This window comes from Emydura macquarii, unplaced genomic scaffold (genome assembly GCF_026122565.2).
Source record: "Emydura macquarii macquarii isolate MOO-44397 ecotype Brisbane River unplaced genomic scaffold, CSIRO-AGI_Emac_v2 contig_719, whole genome shotgun sequence".
Lineage (NCBI taxonomy): Eukaryota > Metazoa > Chordata > Testudines > Chelidae > Emydura > Emydura macquarii.
This window is the reverse complement of record NW_027130856.1, coordinates 6196366-6221817: the sequence shown is the minus strand read 5'-3', so window position 1 is coordinate 6221817 and position 25452 is coordinate 6196366.

The window sequence follows — 25452 nt, the reverse complement described above, 5'->3', positions numbered from 1 at the left end:
ATTTCCTTTTCTAAACTCTTAAGTTTTTAGGGCTGTGTTCTTTTCTGGAGACGTGTAGATGGGATTTTAATAGGTCCAGCTGCAAGTTTAGTAACCATCCAAAGGCAGAATGTGCTAAGAGTTCCCCCGGCTTATCCACAGAAAGGTTTAAAGATTCAGGAAAAAGTCTGGGGAAGAAAAAGCCCTTCATTTAGCCAGGATAAAGCCAGTGACTATATAGCTCCTTCTTTATTATGAAGATGGAACACATTCATGTATGTATCTTTTCATATGTTTGTTAATTAGTGGCTTATTTTTCACTAGAAATGTAATAAGTAAATTGAACCTGGGATTTTTACACAGTGTTCTGCCTCTAATGTAACAAATGGGATTACTTTGGAAGCCCTCACTCTGTAGCACTGACAGGGTTTTGCTGTTTAAAATATAGCGAGGGGTTTCTGACTATCACAGCCTTGTCACCCAACAAATGGCTGCAAAATACGTGCAATTATACATGTGTATAAGGGGAAATTTTTCAAAAGTGACTAAGGATCATAATTTCTTAGATATTTAAAGGTATTTAGGTGCCTAAAAATGCAGATAGGTGCTGAAGGGGGTAGGGAGAGAATTCAAAAATGCCTACAAAAGGTGAGTGCCCAACTTCCATTGGGATTTAGGTTCCTAACCTGCTTAGGTGCTTTTGAAAATCCCATTAGGTGTTTATCTGCACTTTTAAACATCTGGCAGTGTGTTTTGAGGACTTAGACCCTTAAATCACTTAAGCACTTTTTAGCATTTTACTCTTGATCCCTAAATGTTTTAGCTCTGAAAACCTGCATCTGTTATTCTGAGAACTACAGCTATACCTGCACATGGATTGTACTGTCCCTGAACGTACAGTATGCATTTGATTATTAAAATGAACAATGTTTCCAGTAAAATCAATGCACAAGTTGTGCCTGAAAACTGTTTAGTTGACTTTATGCTACCATTTCTAATCTTTGCAAATAATATAATCTGATTTCAGGTACTATATAAGTGATGACGTGCGTTTAGAACTATGCCAAACAACACACACACAAAAGCTTCCTGTCATACTTGAACTGAAACAAGACCAAAGATCACATTCCTGGATAATTACATTGCTTGATGACAGGGGAGTATTCTAACTGACCACTACACATTAACTTTACTCTAGATATATGGCTGGATGAGCACTTTACTGGGAGTTCAATAAATTTTATTGTTAAGGAAAGTAGTTCAGGTTTGAGTAGATCAGCACATCTCTAATCAAATCTAAGCTTCTGATTTATGGGATTCTGGTCTGAATGATTATAGTTTATGGGATGGCAACCCTGTACACTGAAAAAGATGGATGAAAGAAAGATAGGGAAAAAGCTGAAAGAATATTTAACATTGGCTACCAAAGGTTATTCTATGCAATTTGAATGAATTGAAGGATGGCCTGGAAAACAAAGTAGCACTGTAAAATCAACGCAAAATACAAAAGTAGTTAATTTTATTTTTAAATCTCTCTAAATTCTTCAGCTGCCATCTGAAAACAGCAATAAAAACCAAACAAAAAAACACACTAAAAAAAACCCCAAACCTAAAACCAGAAGATGTTCCAAAGCTAACAAGCTGGAACTGAAAACAACCTAGAAAATAGCCTACAACCCACCAGCTAACAACTAATTAGAATCTCATAAGACACTCAAAGTATAATCTTGAGTCTCACCTGGAGTGATGCCACAGATATACTTTGGCATATTTCAAGGACAGAGGCTTACTAAAATCAGAAGACAGAAGTTACTGGCAAAGCATAATATTCTACAAATGGACATTTTGGAAAGAATGTTACCTTATCAGCTCATAGTGGGATTGCATTTGTGGGGCCTAAGATTAAGTGGCTAGAGAAGGGAATTGGATCAGAATTCCTAGATACTGTTCTTGCCATTACTGACTTGCTCAGAAGTAGCCACACATTTGGGATGCTTCAGTTTGTTGGCGTGCCTAGCCTCAGACACCTCGGGCCTTATTTTCAGTGGGACTGAGCATCCACAGCTCCCACCGACTTCAGCTGGAATTCTCAGCTATTGTGAAAATGAAGGTGTCTCAAACTTGGCAGAATGGAGGCATCCAAAAATCATTCATCACTTTTGAAAAGGCTGGCCTCTTAGCACAATGAAAAAGGTATAAACAGCACTTCCCTGCCTGACGGGAAATGTTTTGAGGCTCAGTTATTTAATGTTTATAGAACATTTTGAAATATTTTTATTCACAGGCACTAAATCAGGGTAGAGTACAACTGAAGATAGTGCAAGTGTAACCAGGGCGTATGCAACAAGTGACACATAAAGGAATAGTCAATAACAGCAGTTTCAGTGAGATCAAATGGCAAACAGTGGCTTTTCATCATCTGACAGTGACTCATCAGACATCTCCTACATTGTTACAACAAATATTTCCTGGAAAACATCTGAGAGAACAAAAGTATTTTCTTATACATGTACCTGCCCCTTCTAGGAGGAAGTCAGCATTCAAAAGAAGTCTAGTTCTACACTGGATTCATCTGCATTACTTTGAATAGGGTGTTCCTGGTGACACAGCCTAATTAGATCATCTGAGCAGCCAAGAGAAACAATCGTTTCTTACAGCCACTCTAAGAAACTTGTCCTTTCTGCATGGATATTACTCAGCCTTGGAATGTTCTTTTCAGAACTGTCATATTTAAGGGAATGTCCATTTCATTGATTATCTTCCTGCCCTGCAATAGGAATTCCTCGGGAAAAACAACACTCACTTCCTGAAGTGACAGAGCGAGAGCACAGGGCAACACTAGGCAGGAATCAAATTCCACCGTCAGTTACAGACACACAACTCTCATTAACTTAACTGAGAGAGATGTGACTAAAAGAGGGCAACATTTGGCCCTGGGACAAGGAATAAATAAAACCATCCCATCCACATAAAATTTCAATGTGGGGAATGGAGAGATTATTCCCTTCCGCTCTTCCCCTTAGGTACTATACTTTTAAATGTAGATCAATCCCCTATGCTACAGTAGATGCCCTATTGTATTTCAGTTCAGAAGCTGTGTCAGGAGCAAGAACCCATAGCTAGCCTGCTTACCTGCTAGCTTAATCCCCAGGCAGTCTAACAAGTTGCAGATGGGCCACAGTGGAGCGGCCTGACGACCAAACCATCTGATTGGTTGAAGGGATTAGCAGACCTGCCCTTAAAACCAGCACCAGCAGCAGGGTGCTGGCTGCTTAAAGCATTTGCCCATGGCTGTGATAGCTCCTGCTTGTCCCCAGCCCTGCTCCTGCTATACCTCATTCCAGGTAACCTGGTTTGACCATCAGCTCTGATTCCTGGCTCTGGGATCTGGCCTCTAACTCTGGTTCTGACCCTTGATTCCAATTCTTGACTTCTCACTCTGGCTGTGACTCTTGAATCTGGCAACTGGGCTTTTATTCCTGCTCTAACCGCTGGGCATGACTCTCATTCTAACCACTAGGCCTGGTCTCTGACAAGCAGAATGGGTCACGGTATTTTCTCTCTTACAGCATCTCATATTTAATCTTTCTTCCTTTGTTCTTTTCCTTATTGTGAAATAGGCAATCTAGGCTGGACAAAATATGATTTTCTCTTTCTGTATGAGAAAACATTACAGGCAGGGAGAAGTTAGCAATCAAAATGAAATTGCCCAGACTGGAATTTTGCTGGGGGCCACTCCTCACGTTGATAGGGTGCTATATAAAAGAAATGTATCTGTACATATGGGATACGTACATAGTTAATATAAAGAGCGTTGGTAGATAAAGTGTTAGTAGATACTGACTGATATGAATACAAAGCATTATCCATAAGTTAGTAGGCTCAAAATAATTATACCAGCAATAGCTTCCTGGAGCTAATTTTTAATACTACCATCTCTACTCTTACAAAGAGTGCCACTCAATAATTAATTAACCTACAATATCAACAACTTTTTTAAACTAAAAAGCATAACTCCTAAATCATGCTAGTAGAGATCATGTTCTACTAATCTAACCATGTCTCTGTTCTCTTTGCACAATAGCAATTTCTTTTTGGTGCTCTTAGGAGTAAATTTCCCCTGTAAATAATATGCTTTTTTCATATGGTCTTATTTGTTTCTTCTTGATCTAATTCTCTTTGTCTTGTGGTGTTTGTGTGTAGAAAACAGTCTATTGCTGGTGCTTTTCTCCAGCTTTTTCATGTATAAACTAGAGAATATCTTGTGTGACTATCATGATGTACCCATCAGTTGGAAATGCAACAACATGACTGAACATAAGGCCTGATTATAAAACGATAATCTGGTTTAGCACCTGACAAGGCAGCTACACTGTTTAGTCCAATTTAAACCCTATTTTATGGCAATTCTGCAAAAAGAGCCAGATTTTTGGAGTTTAATGTACCTACCCTACACACAACCAGATCATATAATATATCATGTTATTTGAAAGCTTATTTTATGTATGTTTTAGATGAAGTACAATGTGGAGTTGCAATCCTGTAGGCAGGTAAAACAATAGCACCAAAAATGAGTATAATGTTTTGCATAGTTCCAGAAACACTACAGTGGGGCTGTGACTAGAGTTTTTAGTGTTTAAATTAATTTCAATACCCTAATGTGGTGTTTATTTGTCAAAGCTACCAAATGACCATATATTAAAAGATTTTTATCAGTTTTGCATGGCCAAGTTTTTTTCCCCAAAATGATGAAGCTGTTCACTATGTGATAAAAATGCTGAATATCAACATTTGCAATATATTAACGTGAATTATTTATTTATTATTTAATTATTTATTAATTATATATTAACGCAATTATTTATGGAGTTCAAAAGGGTTCTGTGGCCAAATTTAATTGAGAAACGCTGCTCTACACTGAAGAGGAATGAAGACTATGTTACAGCTCTTACCAACCACATCATCAACAATGTGACAAACCCATTTGATCCTGAAACTGAATCAGAAGTGCTTATCAACATATCCACTGAACTGCATGTAATATCAAATGTACAAGAGTCTCTACTAAAAATAGCAGATATGGGTGAAGAATAAATGGAGAGATTTGTGAGAGGTACACTTGATTCTGACGTGACACGTAGCTTCTTCAGCCCAGTCAAGAAATCTGGCATCAGAACATTTACGGACAGGGCCAAGAAGACAAATTTAAGTCTGGCAAAGAAGAGACAATCACAGTAGTTATCAGTCCACTAATTGTTTTCCTTAGGGAGATTCAAGGATGATGTTTCAATGACAACTGCTCTTAGTCACCCAGTAAGACCTGTGTCTATGTCCCTCTTCCTGTAAAATTGTATTAGATTTTGTTTTATCATTTAGATGGTTGTGATACTTCAAGGTCACAAAGAACTCCAATGTTATGTCTTGAAATAGTCATTAAACTAACAGAAATTAATGCAACTATTTCAGTGTGGTCTTTTTAATGTATTGATGGTGTCATTGTTTATCCCCATTTCTATGTAACAGTTCCACATTATACCTCATCTTAAAGTAGATATAATACACATCACACATGATTTGAAAGTTTATGTCTGTGTGGAATGGGTACATTAAATTGACCAAATTGGTGGTGTCTCCCACTTGCCTCTATTGTGAAATCTTAAGTGATGCGTGGACTTTTATGGACCTTCTGTATATATATGGATTTCACTTATTATGTATTGCTCACACAACTACCCAGCATGATGAAGATTCCAGAATCTGTCCTAAAGTTGGGTGTATGTAACAAACTATGGAATCTGAGTTTTAACTTGTGTATTTTGTGCTTATAATAAGACATTTAAATTACTATCATTACAATAGAAAATCTCACTTTAACAGCATTTTGGGCTATGGTATACCTCTTGAGTTAGTGTAAATGTGATTGTAGCACATAACAATGCTGAAACACAGCCGATCTGGTATCTCATGACGAGAAGGTTTCCTGACACTTGCAGTTAAACAAAACTAACCACATTTTTCAAGTGAACAGAAAAAGCCAGTGCAGAAAATCTTTTTTCCTCCCTCAAATTTGCTTTTGCTGTGTAAAATGACTTCCAAACGTCTAAGGATTTGGAGCAAGTGCTGAAAACTGGAATCCTCTTTACATGAAAGTGGATTAAGTGACATGCACACAGGTCTGTCATTTGTTCTATTTTTTAGATTTAAATTAGAAGGGACTAGAAAGGGCCTTCTTCCAGAAAGATTACAGAAATCATGCATGAGGATGAATGCTTCATCCCAAGACTTCATAGTACCCTAGGAATTAAGGGCTCAATTATTTTTCCCACAAGCCCTGAGTTAAGAACCAGTGTATAGTTGTTCTGCCCCAATAGTAGGCCTGGAACAAGATTGATTCTGACAGTCACAGTCTGGTTCCTGGGTTCTCCCTTGCTCCAGAGAGGAAGGAATCATTAGTGAAAGCCTTACACCTGCCACAGGTAACTCCCCTCTTCTGCACCAGTTTAGCTGTGGTGGCCAGTGTATTGGAAGGAAGTGGAACAGGGGCAGAGCCCTTGGTAATCCTGTGCCTGCCTACTTGCACAGGAAGGTGTCACCATTGTCATCATCATGGCAAATTCCAAACGGATGTGGGCCCCTAAAAAAACAAACACTACCTGGATCAATCTCTGATAAGGGGTTTAGGGTGGTCTGATTGCCAGTGCTGGAAAAACTGAATACACAATCTAGTTGCACTGCCACAGCTTGCACCACCGTGTAGTGGCATTCCTTGCTACACACCCTTTGGGATGTGTTGGTCTTTCATGTCCAATGAGAAAGCCACTGAAACTGAACCAGTGCTGAGTGAGGCAGTTGCTGGGTTTGGCTTCCAATATTCCTCTTCCTGATCTTGTCCTGCCACTTGATATGGAGCAGCTGAGGGAGACAATGAGAACTGAGAATGTCAATCTGCTGTTCTTCAGCCTTCGTCACCAGGCATGTTTCGTCTCCATCCAACAGAGTTGGTGTAAAGCTGTGGTTCTATAGATCCGCAGCTTCGTAGCAAGCTTGATGTCACAGTGATGACACTAAGGGACATCACTAGTTTCAAGCATCCTCCAGCACTGTCTATGATGCTCCCCAAATATTTGACAGCTTCCACTTGCTTGATATCCGTCCAACAAGTTCATACTGAGCTGATTGTAATCTGGAGCTAGAAGCTGTTTGATGATAATGGCCAGGGACTTGGTTTTATCTGAATTAATAACCAGACCAATGTGTGCTTCTTCTTGCCCAACCAGATCAGACATCAGCTACAGCAATTCGCCAAACCAAGCCAACAAGACAATATCACTGGTGTATTCAGGCTGTCGAAGAAGGAGGGTGCTCAGCTTGACATCACCAATAGCTGCCTCCTCAAGCTTATTCATCAACCAGTCTATGCCACTATTGACCAGCATTGCAGATAGGAAACCATGCTGCGTATCTGCCATTGAGTGCAATACAGCTTTCATTCCATTACAGAGCTCAATAAGAGTTAGGCAACTAGGTACTTTAGAAAATCCTACTAGGTGCCTCTGTGCAGCTTTAAGGGCCTAAATCTATCCCCAGGTAACTTGCCCAGGTCGTACAGGAAGTTTGTAGTGGAGTCAGGGAACTGGATTTATATTGCTCAAGTCCTAGGTTAGGATCCTGACAACTAGATCATACTTCATTTCTGCTTTCTTGTGGCAATACAGTTAGCCCATGTACGGGGTAAGGAAGCATCTTGCAATCTCTTCTCCCCTACACCAGCATGCAGCCAGGGTCACAACTGTACCCTAAACCTTATGCATTGTCGAACCTCTTGATACTGACACACATCATCATCACCAAGCAGCCATCCAATAGGGGCTAGATGGTTGTTTGGACTACATTCTTGCAGAAGTGAGTAAGAACACTCCACCCCTACTTTACATCTCTAGGGGGGCTACTTGACCCCTGAGTCCAAACATGTAGGCTATTCTTCCATTTAATCCCTCCCAGCAAGAAGGTTGGTGGCAAAAGGGTATGGAATAAATGGAGCCAAACATGCAAAGGGCAGGGGTTGTTAATAGTTTACTGAGAGTAGAGAATAGCAATAAATGACCCCTCCCTATGGGCAAGAAGGGAACAAATAAGGAATAGTGGTTCACCATTCCTGATAGTGCGGTGAATGGTTGCTGCTGAAGCACTAGCCTGAGACTGGAGTTTGATTCCCTGCTCTGCCTCTGCCTCCCCCTATGCCCTTGGACAAGTCACTTAGCCTCGGTTTTCTGTCTGTAAAATGGGAATAATAACACTGAGATACCTCACAGGTGTCATGAGGATAAATACCTTAAAGATTTTGAGATGCTCAATCACTATGGTGATGGGGGGCCAGGTAAGTTTCTAAGGCTATGTCTACACCATGAACCTGGGGTATGATTCCTATGCTTGTGTACAGATTCAAACTAGCTCTCATCACACTAGTGTGAGTATAAATAGTAGTTTTGCTGTGGCAGTAGTGGCACAGCTTAGCTATGCCAAGTACAAACCTAGCTGAAACTAGTGGGTACATACTTAGCAGGGCTAAGTCATATTACCATGACTATACAGCTATTTATACTAGTGCTAGCTCAATGAGAGATACATGTCAGGCCCTGCAGGTCTCAAACCTTTGTTCATGGGAATCATCACACTCCACTCGTCCATCTGGCAGCTCACAGACAGCAGGTGGGACCGGAATCCATGAAGCCCAACTGGGACCTTGCCCCTTCTCTCTGATTGGGAGATCTCCAAGACTTCTGATTGGGCTGCAGCCCCTGTTTAAGCCAGGGAAAGAAAAATGAAGCTGTCTGTACAACTGCTGCTGGTCTGGTGTTTACTTGTTCCTGTCTTCTGATCCTGACTTGGCCGGACTCTTGATAGCTGCCTCTTGATTACTGTTCTCCAGTTTGTCTGTCTATTCTTGATCTCCTGGTGTTCCAACGCAGCCTGATTCCCGGTTGTTGGTTCCTGAATCTTCGGCCTGTGCCTGATGCTAATCCCTAGGGCAGGCTGCTCACGCCCTGGCCCTGACACTAGTGCAAGTATCTGTGTACAAGCAGGGTAATTGCACCTCTAGCTCAGTGTAGACATAGCCTAAGATAGAGTGAGTCTACAGTCAAAATCTAGATCTATATTTTCATCTTCATTCTGTTATTAGAAGTTAGGACCCCTGCTCACCTATTTGTTCTTGAATTGATATGAGTCAGTGTTTAGTATTCCTTGGTATCATTTCTTTGGTTTCAGGAGGTATGGCAGAATGCTAGAAGTCTTTTTCCCTATAATGTCTATTAAAAAAAAATCAGTCCCAGAAGGAACAACTTCTTTTATATATGTTTTCCTTTTCTAATTTAACTCAAGTTGAGATTTTTTTGTTTATTTTTACTAGACCCTTAAGTAACACATGTGCAATTTGGAAAATAAAATATTTTGTTTGACCACTAATAGTAACTAGATTGGAACTCACGGCAATAAAACAAAATCATTTGGATAATTAGAACTGTGATAAATAACCAACTATTTGCAGAACTCTTTGTGGCTTAAAAGAGACTTGGATAAAAGGGCATCTCCAAAGTGACAAACTCTGTAAATGTTTCACATTCAAAAAGTATTACAAAGGTGTCAATTGAGCACCTGTCATATATTAAGTCATTTCACGTTGGCCAATGATGTGCAATACAGTGTGCTGCAATGTCATCAGGGGAACACAAAGCTCATATCTGAAGCAGCTCTGAATGCCTTTTCCAGTTTTAGAGCTAGACTGTGACTTTTGGCCTGAGCTTAAGGATCCTCAGCCCCAGAAGTGCTGGGATGCACATATCCCAGAGTCACCCTGTTCTACCCAACTCAAGGGAGAGCTGTGCAAATAATGGATTCGGTGGTTTCTGGATTACCAGTAATTCTGAAAACTTGTTTCTGTTTCAAATTGACCTGAAAACCAACAACCCAGAGTGAAACATTTTCCTTGTAACCGTCATTTTCCTTTTAAAAACTAAGATTAAATGAAATTTGGAACAAAAAGTATTTTAAAGAGAAACCTCAACATGCTTTTCACTTTTCTGGAGTGATTTAAAGTTTGTGGGGGGAGGGTTTGACTGAAACAATTTGGCAAAATTGACAAATTCACAAAATATTTCAGTCAACTCAAATCTGCATTTTTAGCTGAAAAAAAATCCCAGTCAAAAAAAAAAATTGCCCAACTCTACTCAAGGGTAGTAATTTACTTTTGGACTATAGCAGCAGCAAATTGCTACTGTTCCTTTTTCTCGCCCTCCACCACTCCCCAGATATTACCTTAGCTACACTGGCTCAGGAGTAGAAAGGATGTGGATCCAATGTTCCACCCGCTCCCCATCTACTTGCTTCAGGGAGTTAATAAGGTATGCAATGACCATTTACTCCTAGGACCATGTAGATAGGTTAAGGAATAAGCAGGCTTGTTACTCCCTTTTACTACCCTGGATGGGCATGTAGTCCAAGTCACAACCTAGCTTGTAAATTTCATTGTTCCAAAGACATCTAGCCCTAATTTATCTTACAAACAACAAACCACTGTTGAATTCTCTGCCAACAGCTGAATACTCTGGTTAGTAAAGTGCTTGAATTTATTGTGTAACTTGGCACTTATACAGTGAATCCTTTTTTTTTCCCCTTCAAAAAAAGCTTCTGTCCGCATTGTAGCCAGCAGAAAACCAGGAAATGAAAAACCCATTGCAAGAATATCTTTTGGGACACTTATAATACTCAGCATCTTTTTTGTTTGTCATTTTGTTTGCTTTTATTTTTCATTGAAGTTACAGACTCCATTTCTTTGCTATTCCCCTTCTCATTATGAAGCCATTTCTGGCCTTTAATGCAGATGCATCCATTGGGAATATTTGGATGATGATGCTGATGTGCACAGGAGTAAAATCACAAGCCTCCCGTCTTTTTGTTAACTCCTTCACTACTATTAGTACATGAATTTGCCTCTGAAGCAGTTTGGAAATGGAGATATATTTAGTTCCAACAAAAAACAAGGCGGGCTTATTGAGCATTTCTTTACTGAACAGATGGAACTTGATTCCTGGACACATTGCAATCCTAGACATCAGTCAGCAGTGTAAAAAATGAAGTGCAAAACCATTTCCTCATGAATAATAGATCTGGGTCAGTGGTGAATGCCACTGTTCTACTTCAGGTAGTGATATAAGGCAAAATGCCATGATAAAAAGATACATCTAAATAATACAAAATGTAATGGCTCTGATCCATGCGGAATCTTGTGCTCATCCAGGGAGCTCTGCATGAAGGCAAGGATCCACTTGCATGATCCAACTTCAGGATCATGCCATTGTTCATAATGGAGGTCATATCCACCAGGGAGTTCTTGAGGACTGACCTTGGTAATCATTACAATCTTTCTATCCCTCTCCACTTTTAAACATTGCCTGAAAAGGCTATGACACCTCACATATCCCCATGCCAAGATATTCTTATTGTGTTAGTGGTAGGCCACATATTTAGAACTTTCCCCATTCTCTTCCTTATGTGCAGTAGGAATTTGTCTCTTGTGTTTACAGTTTTATCAAATCAGTTTTATTAGATTTGTATTTTGATGGCTTAGTTAAAAAATAGCTTTGTCACATATTTATGATTATACAATGCCTCAGGAACCCATGGGGTCTCCTGCCAGGGACTTATGCCAGGTTCTATACCAGTGTAAGGGAATGGTTTCCGTCAGTTTGACTGTCCTATGCTGATTCAACAGTTTACTCTTACCCCTAACTTCAGTGTGTTTAGTTTTTTTTATCATTTTTGTCCTTTTGGCATGAAACTAAATAGTGATTGTGTATCTGCCTTTGTTCTACAAAGAATTCCACTTTGCTTCTTATAAAAATATATTGAATTTCTGATCACTGTGCTTAAAAAGTGATAAACAGTAGCAGAGCTCTCAGCTTTCCAGTGTTTCAGACTGTTCCTTGACCCAAAATCCTTAAATATTTATGTTTGGATACAAGTCTGTTTCAAATGGCCTCCAGTAGCTCGGTAACATTAAAGCACAAGACTTGGAAGCCTGAGGATCCTGAAGACATTAACTGGGGTTGCTCAGATTACATAGTTCAGTTCAGCAATAGGCAATCCAAAATTTTTACCATTTCTTGCTCGGTCATTGTCCAAGACCTTTGCTCCTCTTCCCATGGAGATATACAGAGGCTCATGAAAAGCATCAAGATCTCTAAATTGGCCTATGGAATTCAGCCAGTTTTGCTTATAATGGATGATGCCTTTCTCTTTTTCTCTCCCAATTGTTTTCTAAGACACAATGAAATCATATATAAATTATGTCTAAGAGAGTGCAGTAAGGCTTTTAAATAGTACCTTCTAGATTTACTGGATGCAAATTGGTTCCTGTCCATATTCCTAATTTCTTTTTTAAACAGGATCTATTGCCATTATTAACTTATCAGCCTTACCTTAGTGCTGTGGGGTCATTATCATGTATTGCTGCGGGAAAGGAGAGGATATGTGCTCATGCCATAGGCTTAGTTCTGAGCCAAAGCTGGGAGTATTTTAGAGGCAGAAAACTCAGGCCTGTGGGGATGGGAAGGAGCTGTGCAAAACACAGCAGAATCAGCTCTCAGATGTATGGGAACATTATCATTAGTTTCAGATCCATGTGGATCTGAAAATATATCTTGATGCCTATCTTTGGTTTTGAGTTTAAAGTACAAATACATACAGTATCAAAGTAGAATTTAATTCAACCGTTAAATTTCTCCTGGTTTTGTGCTGCTCCCACGCTGCTTTGAATCATAGAAATAAGCTTGGAAGGGACCTCGATGTCATCAAGTCCAGACCCCTGTGCTGTGGCAGGACCAAGTAAACCTAGACCATCCCTAACAGGTCTCCTTCCAACCTCTTTTTAAAACCTCCCAATGATGGGGATTCCACAACTTCCCTTGGAAGCCTATCTCAGAGTTTGACTACCTGTATAGTTAGAAAGCTTTCCCTAATATCTAACCAAGTCTCCATTGCTGGAGATTAAACCCATTGCTTGTCCTGCCTTTCGTGGACTTGAAGAACAATTGTTCTGTGTTCTCTTTATAAGAGCCCATAGAGAAAGGACCTGATAAGTCTCCAGATACGTTGTCTTAGAATCATAGAATTATTGCATCATAGAAGTTTTAGTTTGGAAGGGACCTCAAGAGACCATCTACTCCAACTTCCTGTTCAAAGCAGGACCAACTCCAACTAAATCATCCCAGCCAGGGTTTTGTCAAGCTGGGCCTTAAAAACCTCTAAGGATGGAGATTCCACCTCCTCCCCAGGTAACCCATTCTCCACCCTCTTAGTGAAAAAGTTTTTCCTAATATCCAACCAAGACCTCCCCCACTGCAACTTGAGACCATTGCTCCTTGTTCTGTCATCTGCCACCACTGAGAACAGCCTAACTCTATCCTCTTTGGAACCCCTCCTAAGGTAGTTGAAGGCTGCTATCAAATACCCTCTCAGTCTTCTTTTCTACAAACTAAATAAGCCCATTTTCCCCAACCTCTCCTCATAAGCCACATGTGCCTCAGCCCCCTAATCATTTTAGTTGCCCTCCACTGGACTGTCTCCAATTGTCCACATCCTTTCTGTAGCGAGGAGCCCAAAACTGGACACAGTATTCCATATGCAGCCTCACCAATGCTGAATAGAAGGGAATAATCACTTCCCTCAATCTGCTGGTAATGCTCCTATTAATGCAGCCCAATGTGCTGTTAGTCTTCTTGGCAACAAGGGCTCATTTCCAGCTTCTTGTCCACTGTAACCCCCAGGTCCTTCTCTGCAGAACTTCTGCTTAGTCAGTCGGTCTCTAATCTGTAGCAGTGCCTGGGATTCTTCCATTCTCTGGACTCTGCACTTTTCCTTGTTGAACTTCATCAGATTTCTTTTGGCCCAATCTTCCAATTTGTCTAGGTCACGCTGTAGCCTATCCCTACCCTCAAGCATATTTACCACTTACCCCAGGTTAGTGTCATTTGAAAACTTGCTGAGGGTGTAATCCACCCCATCATCCAAATCATTAATGAAGATGTTGAATAAAACACCCCAGGACCGACTCCTGGGGCACTGTGCTTGATACTGACGGCCAACTAGACATTGAGCCATTGATCACTATCCATTGAGCCTGATGATCTAGCCAACTTTATATCCACCTTATAATCCATTCATCCAACCCATATTTCTTTAACTTGCTGGCAAGAATACTGTGGGAGACCATAACAAAAACTTTGCTAAAGTCAAGGTATATCATGTCCACTGCTTTCCCCACATCCACAGAACCAGTCATCTCATCATAGAATGCAATTAGGTTGATCAGGCATGACTTGCCCTTAGTGAATCTATGTTGACTGTTCATGATCACCTTCCTCTCCTCCAAATGCTTCAAAATGGATTCCTTGAGTACCTGCTCCATGATTGTTCCAGGGACTGAGATGAGGCTGACTGTTCTGCCTGGATCCTCCTTCTTCTGTTTTTAAAAGATGGGCACTATATTTGCCTTTTTCCAGTTGTCTGGGACCTCCCCCAGTCTCCATGAATTTTCAGAGATAATGGCCAATGGGTCTGCAATCACATCAGCCAACTCCCTTAGCACCCTCAGATGCATTGCATCCGGCCCCATGGACATGTGTATGTTCAGCTTTTCTAAATAGTCCTGAATCTGCTCTTTCACCACTGAAGGCTGCTCACCTCCTCCCCATACTGTGCTGCCCAGTGCAATGGTCTGGAAGGTGACCTTGTTTGTGAAGTCAGAAGCAAAAAAAGCATTGAGTACTTCAGCCTTTTCTACATCATCTGTCACTAGGTTGCCTCCTCTATTCAGTAAGGGGCCCACCCTTTCCCTGACCTTCTTCCTCTTGCTAACTTGTAAAAACCCTTCTTGTTAGCCTTTACGTCCCTTGCTAGCTGCAACTCCAGCATTTCACTTCTGCATGCTCGAGCAATATTTTTATACTCCTTCCTAGTCAACAAACCATTGATAACTAGTATTTGAGTATAGTCATTCAACACTTTGTGCACCGTCCTCATGGTAATTTCATCTAGATCACATTTCTCCTGGTGGACGATCACATACGTTTATAATATCTAGTTAGGCAGTGATGTTCAAGCTTTCGCATTCAATTTTTTTTTACTGCCTCTGGCAGTTTCACTTCCTCCAAAAACATGAAATATTGAATGGTGTCTGGGCTAATGCATCCAAGAAAATACACTCATTTGCCTGGATTATTATTTTTATTATTTGTATTACACTAGCACCAAGTGGCCTCATTCATAGGTTAAAGTCTGTCTTAAGCACCACACACACCGCACTACAGCAATCCAAGAATTTTTCATTGAAATTCTTTTCAGAGGAAAATGCGACATATGCAAACCACCTTACATTTACACTCCCCCAAATACTTTTTAAAAAATGTTTTGATTGATATGGTCCAAACTTTCTGATGTGAAGTTCTCATTTGCAATTTAGACCTTTTATTTCAATTCAGTACAAGAAACATTTTTTAAATCTCTTTTCATTTGACACAAGAGGATTTTTGCCACCCAGCTCTACTGAATAATCTTGTCAAGTAATTGCCCACTAAAAGTAACTTGTGAACTGCTTGTTTTGACTCTAAGCTATTTGGGGAGTGTCATTGGGCACCTGATTTATATGGCATTGCTTCTGTTCCCCATTTGGATGACTGAAACTTTAACAAGATAAAAATGAAGGGGGAAGTACTGAAATGTATTGGGGCAAACGACCCACCCAACAAGCCAAATGGGTTAAAGAACTCCTGGGGTCACAGTCAGCTGCAACCTGCCACACCTGTAAGGCTTGGCAGGCCTGAAACTACACTCTTAAAAGGGAAGAACTCAGTGCAGGTAGAGCGGCACTCAGAAACAAGCAGAGCTAAGAACCAGGGCTCCCTTATGGTACTAACTGGCATACGTCTTGAGAACGCCATCTGCCCAAGCCCTCTGAAGAAGGTCGTATTTTTGTTGTTGTTGCTGCTGAAGTTTCTGGGACTAAGCCCTGGCGTTCAGCCATGCAGAAGAATGGGAGCCAAAACAGCCTGCAGGCCCTGAAAGACTGGTCCATCTCCTTTGCATGAGGAAGAAGGCTCCCGTGGAAGTATTCTTCTCTTCTTTGAATTAATTTATACCTTCCAGAAAGGGGCAGTTTTGCCAAGAGGTACAGCTGGAAGGCTGTACATCATGCCTCAGAACAGGATCACAGGGTTGTACGCCCAGAGAATGACGTATGAGGTAAGTGAAGCACCCACTCTCACCCCAAGGGGGCAACTTTGAGACATAACCTTTGACAAGAACAATAAAGACCAGATAACAAAGAATAGTCATGACACATCTACATTCTTGTTCACGTGAAAACACCTTTGTCTGCAGATGACTTTTGGCATTTGAATGAAGAATAGCAATTCCCCAATTTTCTATGCAAATAAATACCTTCTTTGTGTGTATTGTAACTAAAACGAAACATACACATGTTCAAACTGAATAGCTTTTCAAAACATAAACAAATGCAAATAGCATTGTATGGTATTTGATCTGCTAATGAGGACAGTTTTCGTCAGATCACCTTGTAATCAAATGGTATTTATCCCTTCATTAAAGGCATATAGTATATTACCTGTGTACATACATTAATAAGAAGGACATAATTGCTGTCCATTATGTTAGTTTTTAAATGTACTGTACACTCACCATCTAGTACAATTGAATACACATATTTTTTTTTAGTGTGAAGTTTTTATTTTCTTTTTTTTACAAGCATCAGTTCATATACAGTTATCAAATACTCAAATGATACTAAATGGAAAGGAAATATATTCTGAAAGTTTTCCAGTGAGAATGCCAGGCAACATAGAAAGAAAACAAATTTGCTGGTAAGTTTCTCAAGTGGGGATTTCTTGATGTTTTCCAGTATTTGTGTCTGTCTAATGGAAATCAGCTGTTCAGAGTATATTTTTTTAGTGAGTCATGTGCTTAGTTTAATTTTAGTTTCTCTTTGTGCAAGAGCTAAGAAAGTCAAGGTTCAGTTCCTGTGGACAAAGTGTGAGATATTGTAGATACAGAGATCAAACTTGTCTGCAATAACATCTTTACAGCTGGTCAGAGGTCTGCTAGATGTGACAGAGCATGATAGAGGAATGCTAATTGATAAAAGAGAGACTGTCAGAGCTAGCAAAATAAGTCTTTCAAGTGATAAATTAAATATTTTACCCACTGTGTTCTCACTTATTACTTGTACCAGAAGTAGAATTTGAAAAATTAAAATCTTCTCCTTAAATTCTGACATTTCATTGTTTCAGTTTCACATCTAAACTGTAAAATAAGATTCCTTAGACATGATTCACAAATCATCTGTGTGCTTGAAGCACCCATAAACTTTCCAAAAACAAGACTGTTTTAGACTAAAAGTTAGCTTTTAAAATGTTGAAAAAGACAAAAGAGAAGCCTGACATTCTCTCATTAACAGTTAGTCGCTGGATAATTGAAATTTCAAAATAAAATGATAAGCTATACTTCACATCCTGCAAAGGGATCCGCAAAAGTGAAGATCCAGTGAAGTCACTGGGATGTCACATTGATGTAAATATCTTTCCATGTGAATATCTTTGAAGGATCTAGACCATTAAAATCTCCAAGGTTTAGAATTTAATACTATCAGCTTCAAAACCTAAGCAATACAGTCCAATAGGCCAGCATCCTTGCCCCATTCTTGTCTGGGGAGTCCCAGAAGGCCTACTATGATATGGCTGTGGAAGCTGCAGCAGACTACCCCCATCTGAAGGTAGAGATCCTGATCATATCTGGAGTAATGGCGGTGGTGCAAGCCCAGGAGTTTCATGAGTGGCGATATAACTAGGACAAGGTGCCACGGTCACAATTGTTTAACCTGATCCAGCTAACCCAGAAGTGGTTATGCCCTGAGGCCCTCAATCCTGAGAAAATGATGGCGCTCCTGGTGCTAGACCAGTATATGAGGGGGTTACAACCAGGCCTCCGAGTCTGGCTCGGTCAGAATGACCCCTCCAACTATGACAAGTTGGCTGCCCTTGTGAAAGACAGTAGGCAGCCCATGAACTGTTCCAGTCCCCTGGGGGGAAGACATGGCAGGCCCGGAAGCCAGGCCCCACCCCAAGGTCCCGGTCTATTAGGAACTCCAAAAGGGCTGGAACTGAGAGGAAGGATGCCGAGGAACGGCCCAAGGCTATGAAAGGACCTGGAGACTTGGGGAAAGAGGGCTGGGGGGGTAGACTGAGTAACCCAAGGCAGAGGGCAGCATCCGGGTGAAGTACCTGTGCTATGAGTGTGTGGAATTAGGACACATAGCAGCCCAGAGTCCCAACAGGGAGGAGCCTATGCAATGTAATCTGGGGGATTACAGGGAAAGTTGTAGTTTAACTGGCCTGGCAGGGGTCAAAACATCCTTCATGGGTACACGAGGCCAATAAAAATGATTCCGGGAGTGCCATCATGTTGGTCTAGGGGAAATTAGTGAGGCAAGACCAACTGACTCAGGCCAAATACATAGAGGTAACGTGCATCCATGGCACCGTACATTTTTACCCCACGATCTCAGTGTGGATTGAGATTCAGGGGACCACTAGCCGGTTGACAGCTGGGTTGGTCCTCATATTCTCCTACCTGGTCTTAATCAGTACAGACTTCCCAGAGTTTGAGAGCCTTCTCCCTCCGATAGAGCCTGAGGTGGATAGCAACCTCCAGTCTGAGACCAAGGCACCCGCAGATAGCCCTGCCCCAGTCTTTGCTGAATTTGCCCCAGAACTGTTTCCCAGAAAACCCCAGAAGTCCAAGGAAGAAAGGAGGGCAGATAAAAGATTAGTTACCAGGATTTTGGCTGGGGACCAGGAAGCTGCCCTTGTAGGTAGATAAACCCATTCAGGAGACCAGGAAGCAGCTCAGACTAGTGAGGACCCCAAGGTGGTTCCCAGCACCAGTGGGAGTGACCCAGGAGGCAAAGTTGAGATCAGCCATTTGGGGCTTAACCAGATTGGCCATGCACATGAAAATTTCAGAAGCCAACTACCTGCTGTATGCAAATGTGAAGGAGGATGTAGAGGAGGTAAATGGGGTGCCCGTAGAAGGGAAGGCCTAAGGTCCAGGGCCATATTATGTGCTCAAATATAATCTGATGTACAGGGTAGCACAAATATGGGGGGAGGAAGTGCAGCAACTCTTGGTGACGCAGAAGCACACAAGGGCCATGTTAGAGCTAGCCTACAGCCATCTATTTGGAGGACATCTAGGAGTAGAGAAGACCCTATATAGAATACTAAGGAGGTTTTTTCAGCCAGGGATATAGGTGGAGGTCCAATGCTACTGCGCCTCCTGCCTAGAGTGTCAGTTACATAGTCCTCGACCACACTTACAAGCCCCATTAGTGCCTCCGCCTGTTATTGAGGTCCCTTTCTAAAGAATAGCAATGGACCTGATAAGTACGCTAGAAAGGTCAGCGCGGGGCCATCAAACCATACTCGTTAGCCTTGACTATGCCACAAGATACCCAGAAGCCATTCTCCTAAGAAGCCCCATGTCCAAAGAAATAGCAAAGGAACTACTTCAAATTTTCCCTAGGGTGGGCATTCCAAAGGAGATCCTAACTGACCAAGGAACTCCCTTTATGTTGAAACTACTTCACAACCAAACCCTAAGGACCTTGGTCTACCACCCTCAAACAGATGACCTTGTCGAGCGGTTCAATCGCACCATCAAAGAAATGAATCAGAAGGTGGTGGCACAGGATGGGAAAGATTGGGATACCCTCATACCATACTTGATGTTCTCAATATGAGAGGTCCCCCAGGCGTTCATGTGGTCCTCTCCTTTTGAGTTACTATATGGATGATATTCTTGTGGCATACTGGATTTCGCCAAGGAGGAGTGGGAGGAACAACTCAACCCAGGAAAGAAAGTCATGGAGCATGTGATGCAGATCTGAGAGTGAATAGCCCGAGTGACCCACATAGTGCGAGAGCATCTGGAAAAAGCACAAGAGGCTCAGCAGACCTATTACTAACGCTGGGCGAAAGCTCGGAGATTTCAGCCAGGAGAATGAGTAATGGTGCTGGTGCTGACCACAGAAAGCAAGCTCCTGGCCAGCTGGCAGGGGCCATATGAGATAGTGGAAGCTGTTGGGGAGGTGGATTATAAGGTGAAATAGTCGGACCACTGAAAGCCAGAACAAATCTATCACATGAATTTGTTGAAACGCTGTAGAGACCGGGAGATGTATCTAGTCACCCGGGAACTACCCTGCCAGGTAGATGCCCCAACAGGTAGCTGTGAGGATATCTCCTAAATTAACGCCAGTGCAGTGAGCAGAGGTCATTGATATGATCCAGTGGAACCAAGATGTGTTTTCCACACAGCCAGGTCGCACATCAGCAGTCCAGCACCACATCATCACCAGCCCTGGAGCATGGGTGACAATAAAACCCTACCGAATACCGGAGGCCAAAAGAGAAGAAATTAGGTCAGAAGTAAGAAGGATGCTGGAATTTGGGGTTATTGAAGAATCCCACAGCCAGAGGTCCAGCCCTATCATCCTAGTTTCCAATACTGATGACACTTTGAGGTTTTGTAATGACTTCCGGAAAATAAATGAAATATCAGATAGACATCAAATTTAGATACTGCACAATGATGAACTAGTTAATCAGTTAGGCAAGGCCCGATATTTGACCACCCTGGACTTGATCAAAGGCTACTGGCAAAGTCTACTAGCCAAAGATGCGAAGAAGAAGACTGCCTTCTCTACCACCCAATTGCCTCTTTCAATACACCATCCTCCCTTTCGACTACAAGGGCCCCCAGTGACGTTTCAGTGACTAATGGACAAACTACTAAGACCCCATGCCAAGTATGCCGCTGCCTACTTAGATGATGTAGTCATCCATAGCTCTGATTGGGAGATGCTCTTAGGGAAAGTAGAGGCAGTGTTAGATACCCTCAGAAAGGCTGGCCTCACTGCAAACCCTTCCAAGTGTGTGAGAGGGCTAGCTGAGGCCAGATACCTCAGGTATGTGGGAGAGAGAGGCTTGGTGAAACCCCAGTTGAATAAGGTAGAGGCAATACAGAATTGGCCCCAACTGGTGTGCAAAAAGCAGGTTAGAACATTCCTAGGAATCTTGAGGTATTATCAGAGATTTATTCCTCACTTCACCACTAAAGCATGGTCATTGACACACCTAATAAAAACTCTGGGCCCGGATATAGTAAAGTGGACTGATACAGGTAGAAGAAGCATTCAAAGATCTAAGGACCACCCTTTGCAGTCATCCAGTACTTTGGGAAAGATTTCAGCCTACAAACAGATGCCTCAAAGATAGGGCTAGGGGCCGTCCTTTTGCAGATGGTGGGGGAGAAAGAGCACCCAATCCTGTATCTGAGCAGGAAACTCCTCTCCAGGGAGCAAAGGTACACCATGGTTGAAAAGGAGTGTCTAGTGGTTAAAGGGGCCAGGTTGGCTCTCCATTACTACCTGCTGGGGCGGAAGTTCACCCTTGTGACAGACCATGCCCCACTTCAATGGATGCACAGAAATAAAGAGAAAAACACTAAGGTGACCAGATGGTTCCTATTCCTGCTTCCTTTCCATTTCTAAGTGCAGCATAGGGCCTGAAACCAACATGGCAATGCTGACGGCCTATCATGACAGCATTGCCTCTCGTGCCAAGTAGCCCAACCCTGTGGTGTTGAGCAGGGGAGGAGAGATATGTGAGACAGAAAAGCTAAGGGGCAGCTGGAGAGTGATAGAAGGGAGATATATCAGCTCTAGGATGATCTGAGCTTTGTTCCCAGTGAACTGAGGGAAGGTCAATTAGGAGCACCTGAGGCCAAATAAGGCCAGCCAGGGGCCTGATAAAAACCGCTGCTCCAGCCAGGCTGCTGGTGAGAGAGTTGGAGACTGATGAGAAATACAAGAGAACCAGCTGAAGGAGAATTCTGGGAGGAAGGTTTGCCTGCCGAACCCCAGAAACTGAAAGGATGGGGTGGTAAGTAGCCCAGGGGAAAGTAGCAGCTGCTACTATTAGGGCCCCTGGGCTGGGACCTGGAGAAGTGGGTGGGCCCAGGTCCCTTCCCCCTCCCCCCTTTCCCCACAGGGCATTACCAGGCTGGCCAATGCTTGGAAATAGAAGCCACATGGAACACCCTGACCCTTCAAGAAAGAGAAAAGTGCAAGACCCACAGTAGCCGAGTCGGTGGTTTGTCACACGATGTTCAGTGTGCATTCAATTACTTGAAAAAAGTTTTCACATCCACCCTCATCCTAACCTGCACAGACCCTCACTCAGACCATCATGAAATTGATCCCTCAGACTTTGCAATAGACACTGAACTTTCCCATTTGAGTCCTCGACAGCTACTTCACCTCTGCCTTTTTCTCATGGAAACAGATCCCTGCAGAGACAAACCTATCTCATATGGGACAAGGAATGCTTGGCCATAAGTGCTGCCTTTGAGAAGTGGTGGCACCTTCTTGAAGGGGCCCTCACCTTGTCCGACTTTGAACCTGTCATAAAAAATGAGAGCATCTACGTAGGCAATCTGACGGTTAAACCAACACTAGATCTTGTGGGTGATTTTTCTATCCAGATTCAATTTTACAGTCACCTACCACTCAGGCTAAGAATGGGAAGGCTGAAAAGTCCATCCCGTAAGGATGAGCACCACAAAGTAGAGAAGAAAGTTCATAGCACTATTATTAAACTCTCCCACTTCATCAGCGGGACAGGCAAGGGCCATCTGAAGACCACTGTCCACTCTCTGCTCCCCAGAAATCCATTTGTGGAGCCAATCTGCCAGTCCCTCAAAAAAAACCCTGTGATTCCCCAGGGTCAAGCTTCCATCTATAGCAAGGCCTCCTCTATCATGGGAATTTCCATTGCATTCCTGAAGGAGATCCCTGACTCCAAGTATTGAGGTTGTGCCACATTTCCCCCCTTGGTCAGATATTTCAGCTAATTTAAGCCCAAGAATCTTATTTCCAGGTATTTCTTGTGGCCAACTTTACAAAAAGTCATCAGGACCTATGTTAGAACATGGGATCTCTGTGCCTGCACAATTCCTCCCCCCCCCGCCCCACACACACACACAAGATAGTGGACCTTCTCCAGCCCCTTTCCATGCCTCCACACCGTTGATCCACCCTCTCAATGCACTTCATTGTGGAGCTGTCCTTCTCCCATGGGCACTCAGTGGTTCTGACGGTTGTGAACCTTGTGATGAAAATGGCCCATTTGATCGCTCTGCCGTACCCTTCCATCAGTCCATGAAATGGCACAGCTCTTCCTGGAAAGTGTCTTCTGGTACTACACCATGCCAGAATGTATCATTTTTGATCAAGGTGCCCAATTCGTCTCCTGGTTCTGGCAGGATTTCCTTTCCCTGCTCAACACCAAGCCCCTCATCTCAACTCCCTATCACCCTCTGACTGACTGCCAGACTGAAAGGGTCAACCAAACACAAGAATAGTTTTTGAATTTTCACCAAGATGATTGGGTTCATTTATGCCTGGCTGAATTTGCTTACAGTAGTGCAACCAAGGGCTCCATCCAACAAAGCCCGTTCTTTGTGAAATTCAGTTTTCACCTCCAGTTTCACCCTGAATTAACAGAAGCCCTCACCTACCCGCCCCCCACCACCCAGTTCAGGCAGCCATAGACTTGGTCCTACATTTCCAACAAATTCATTAGGAGCTCATGGAGTATTTGGCCAGTGCCAAGGAATCTTACAAGAGCTATGCTCATTGACATCAACAAGTTGCCCTAGACTTAAACCTAGGTGATGATAAGGTGTGGCTCTCCTCCCAGAACTCCCAGTAGTCAATTTGTCCTTCTGCCAAGTTCAACCACAGGTACCTCGGCCCCTTTCAGATCACCCATAAAACAAATCCAGTGACATTCAAATTCCAGCTCCCAGGCTGCCTCAAGATCTACTCTGTCTTTCAAGTCTCCCTTCTCAAACCATTCATTAACAACCCCTTTCCTGATTGGATGGATCCACTACAGCCAGCCAGAATGGTCCAGGGAAGGAAGAGTATGAAGTCCATCAAATCTTCAATTTCCAGTGGGTCAGGCATATGCCCTAGTACCTAGTGGATTGGAAAGGTACAGTCCAGAGGAGTGATCCTGGGAGCCTGGATGAAAAACATCCACACACATACCCCACACTGTTACAGGAATTTCACAAACAATTCCCTGCCAAATCAGGACCAAAGAGTCCTAGGTTAGGGAGTACTGTCAAGAGAAGAGCTGGCTCACTGCCTGGTCACTAGGCAACACAATACGTGCAGCTGGGTTTGATGAGCCTTCTCCAAATGGGCATGGTTCCTGATTGGTCAGCAGAGCCTGTGGCCTGCTACTTGAGCCTTGCAGTGGCAGCAGCACAGTGGTTGTTCAACATGTACCATACCCAGAGTTGTGTTTGCCCTGCTCTACCCTGCTTTCAACCCCTCTTACAGTTCTCTGTTCCAGTCTGGATCCAGCCCCATTCCAACTTTACCTCTTGTCCACTCCAGTCTAGCCTTTGCCTCCCTCCCCTTCCCCCAATCTTAACTCCTGTTCCAACTTTTGGCTTGGCTCCTCAGACCTTACTGTGGCTTGGTGTCCCAATCCTGACCCCAGTCCTTACCTTTTGGCTTGGCTCTTTGTCCCTGACTCCTGGATCTACACTTGCCCATATGCTAAACTGCTACTACAAACATCAGACAAGGTCCAGCTCTACCCACTAGGTAGGCCGTCCAAACTCTGACAGTTTACAAATTCATCCATATTCTATCTCCCTAAACCCCTTAAGGGGTAAATAATGTGAGACGGGCAATTGATTTCCTCTCTTGTAGCCTGGTGCCATCACAAACATTGTCATGTCACCTTTAAGGATCACTGAACTTTACTGAAAGATTTTGAATCCAAACATTGTCACTATCAAATTGTGATTATCTTTACTTGGATATGCTGAGCACTTGGTTAATTGATTAGTGCCGATCATTTTTTGATTAATTGAGAAGGTTGGGAAACACTTGACTACAGTAATATTAATTAGTGCCTTCAGTCTACAGAGTTTGAAAATAAAGATCTGGTAGAATTATAACTGGGAAAAAAGTGTGGAGGGTTTGATATACAGAAAGTATGTTTTCAACTTGCTTCCCATAAAGAATTCTTGAATTAACTTTATATCTATGTCTAGATCTCAAAGGTGAAAAATGACAAAAGATCCTTTCAATAGCTCTCATTTCCTCCCTGGGACACTGTTACACATATATTTGCCTCCTTTGATATGTCATACTTTGTGAGATGTGCAGACAAAACAATAAATCCCCAGTGTCCAGCACACGTAGTCCAATTTGACAAAATGGCTATTTTCACACTTTTTCTCCTATAACAGCAGGAATACTCA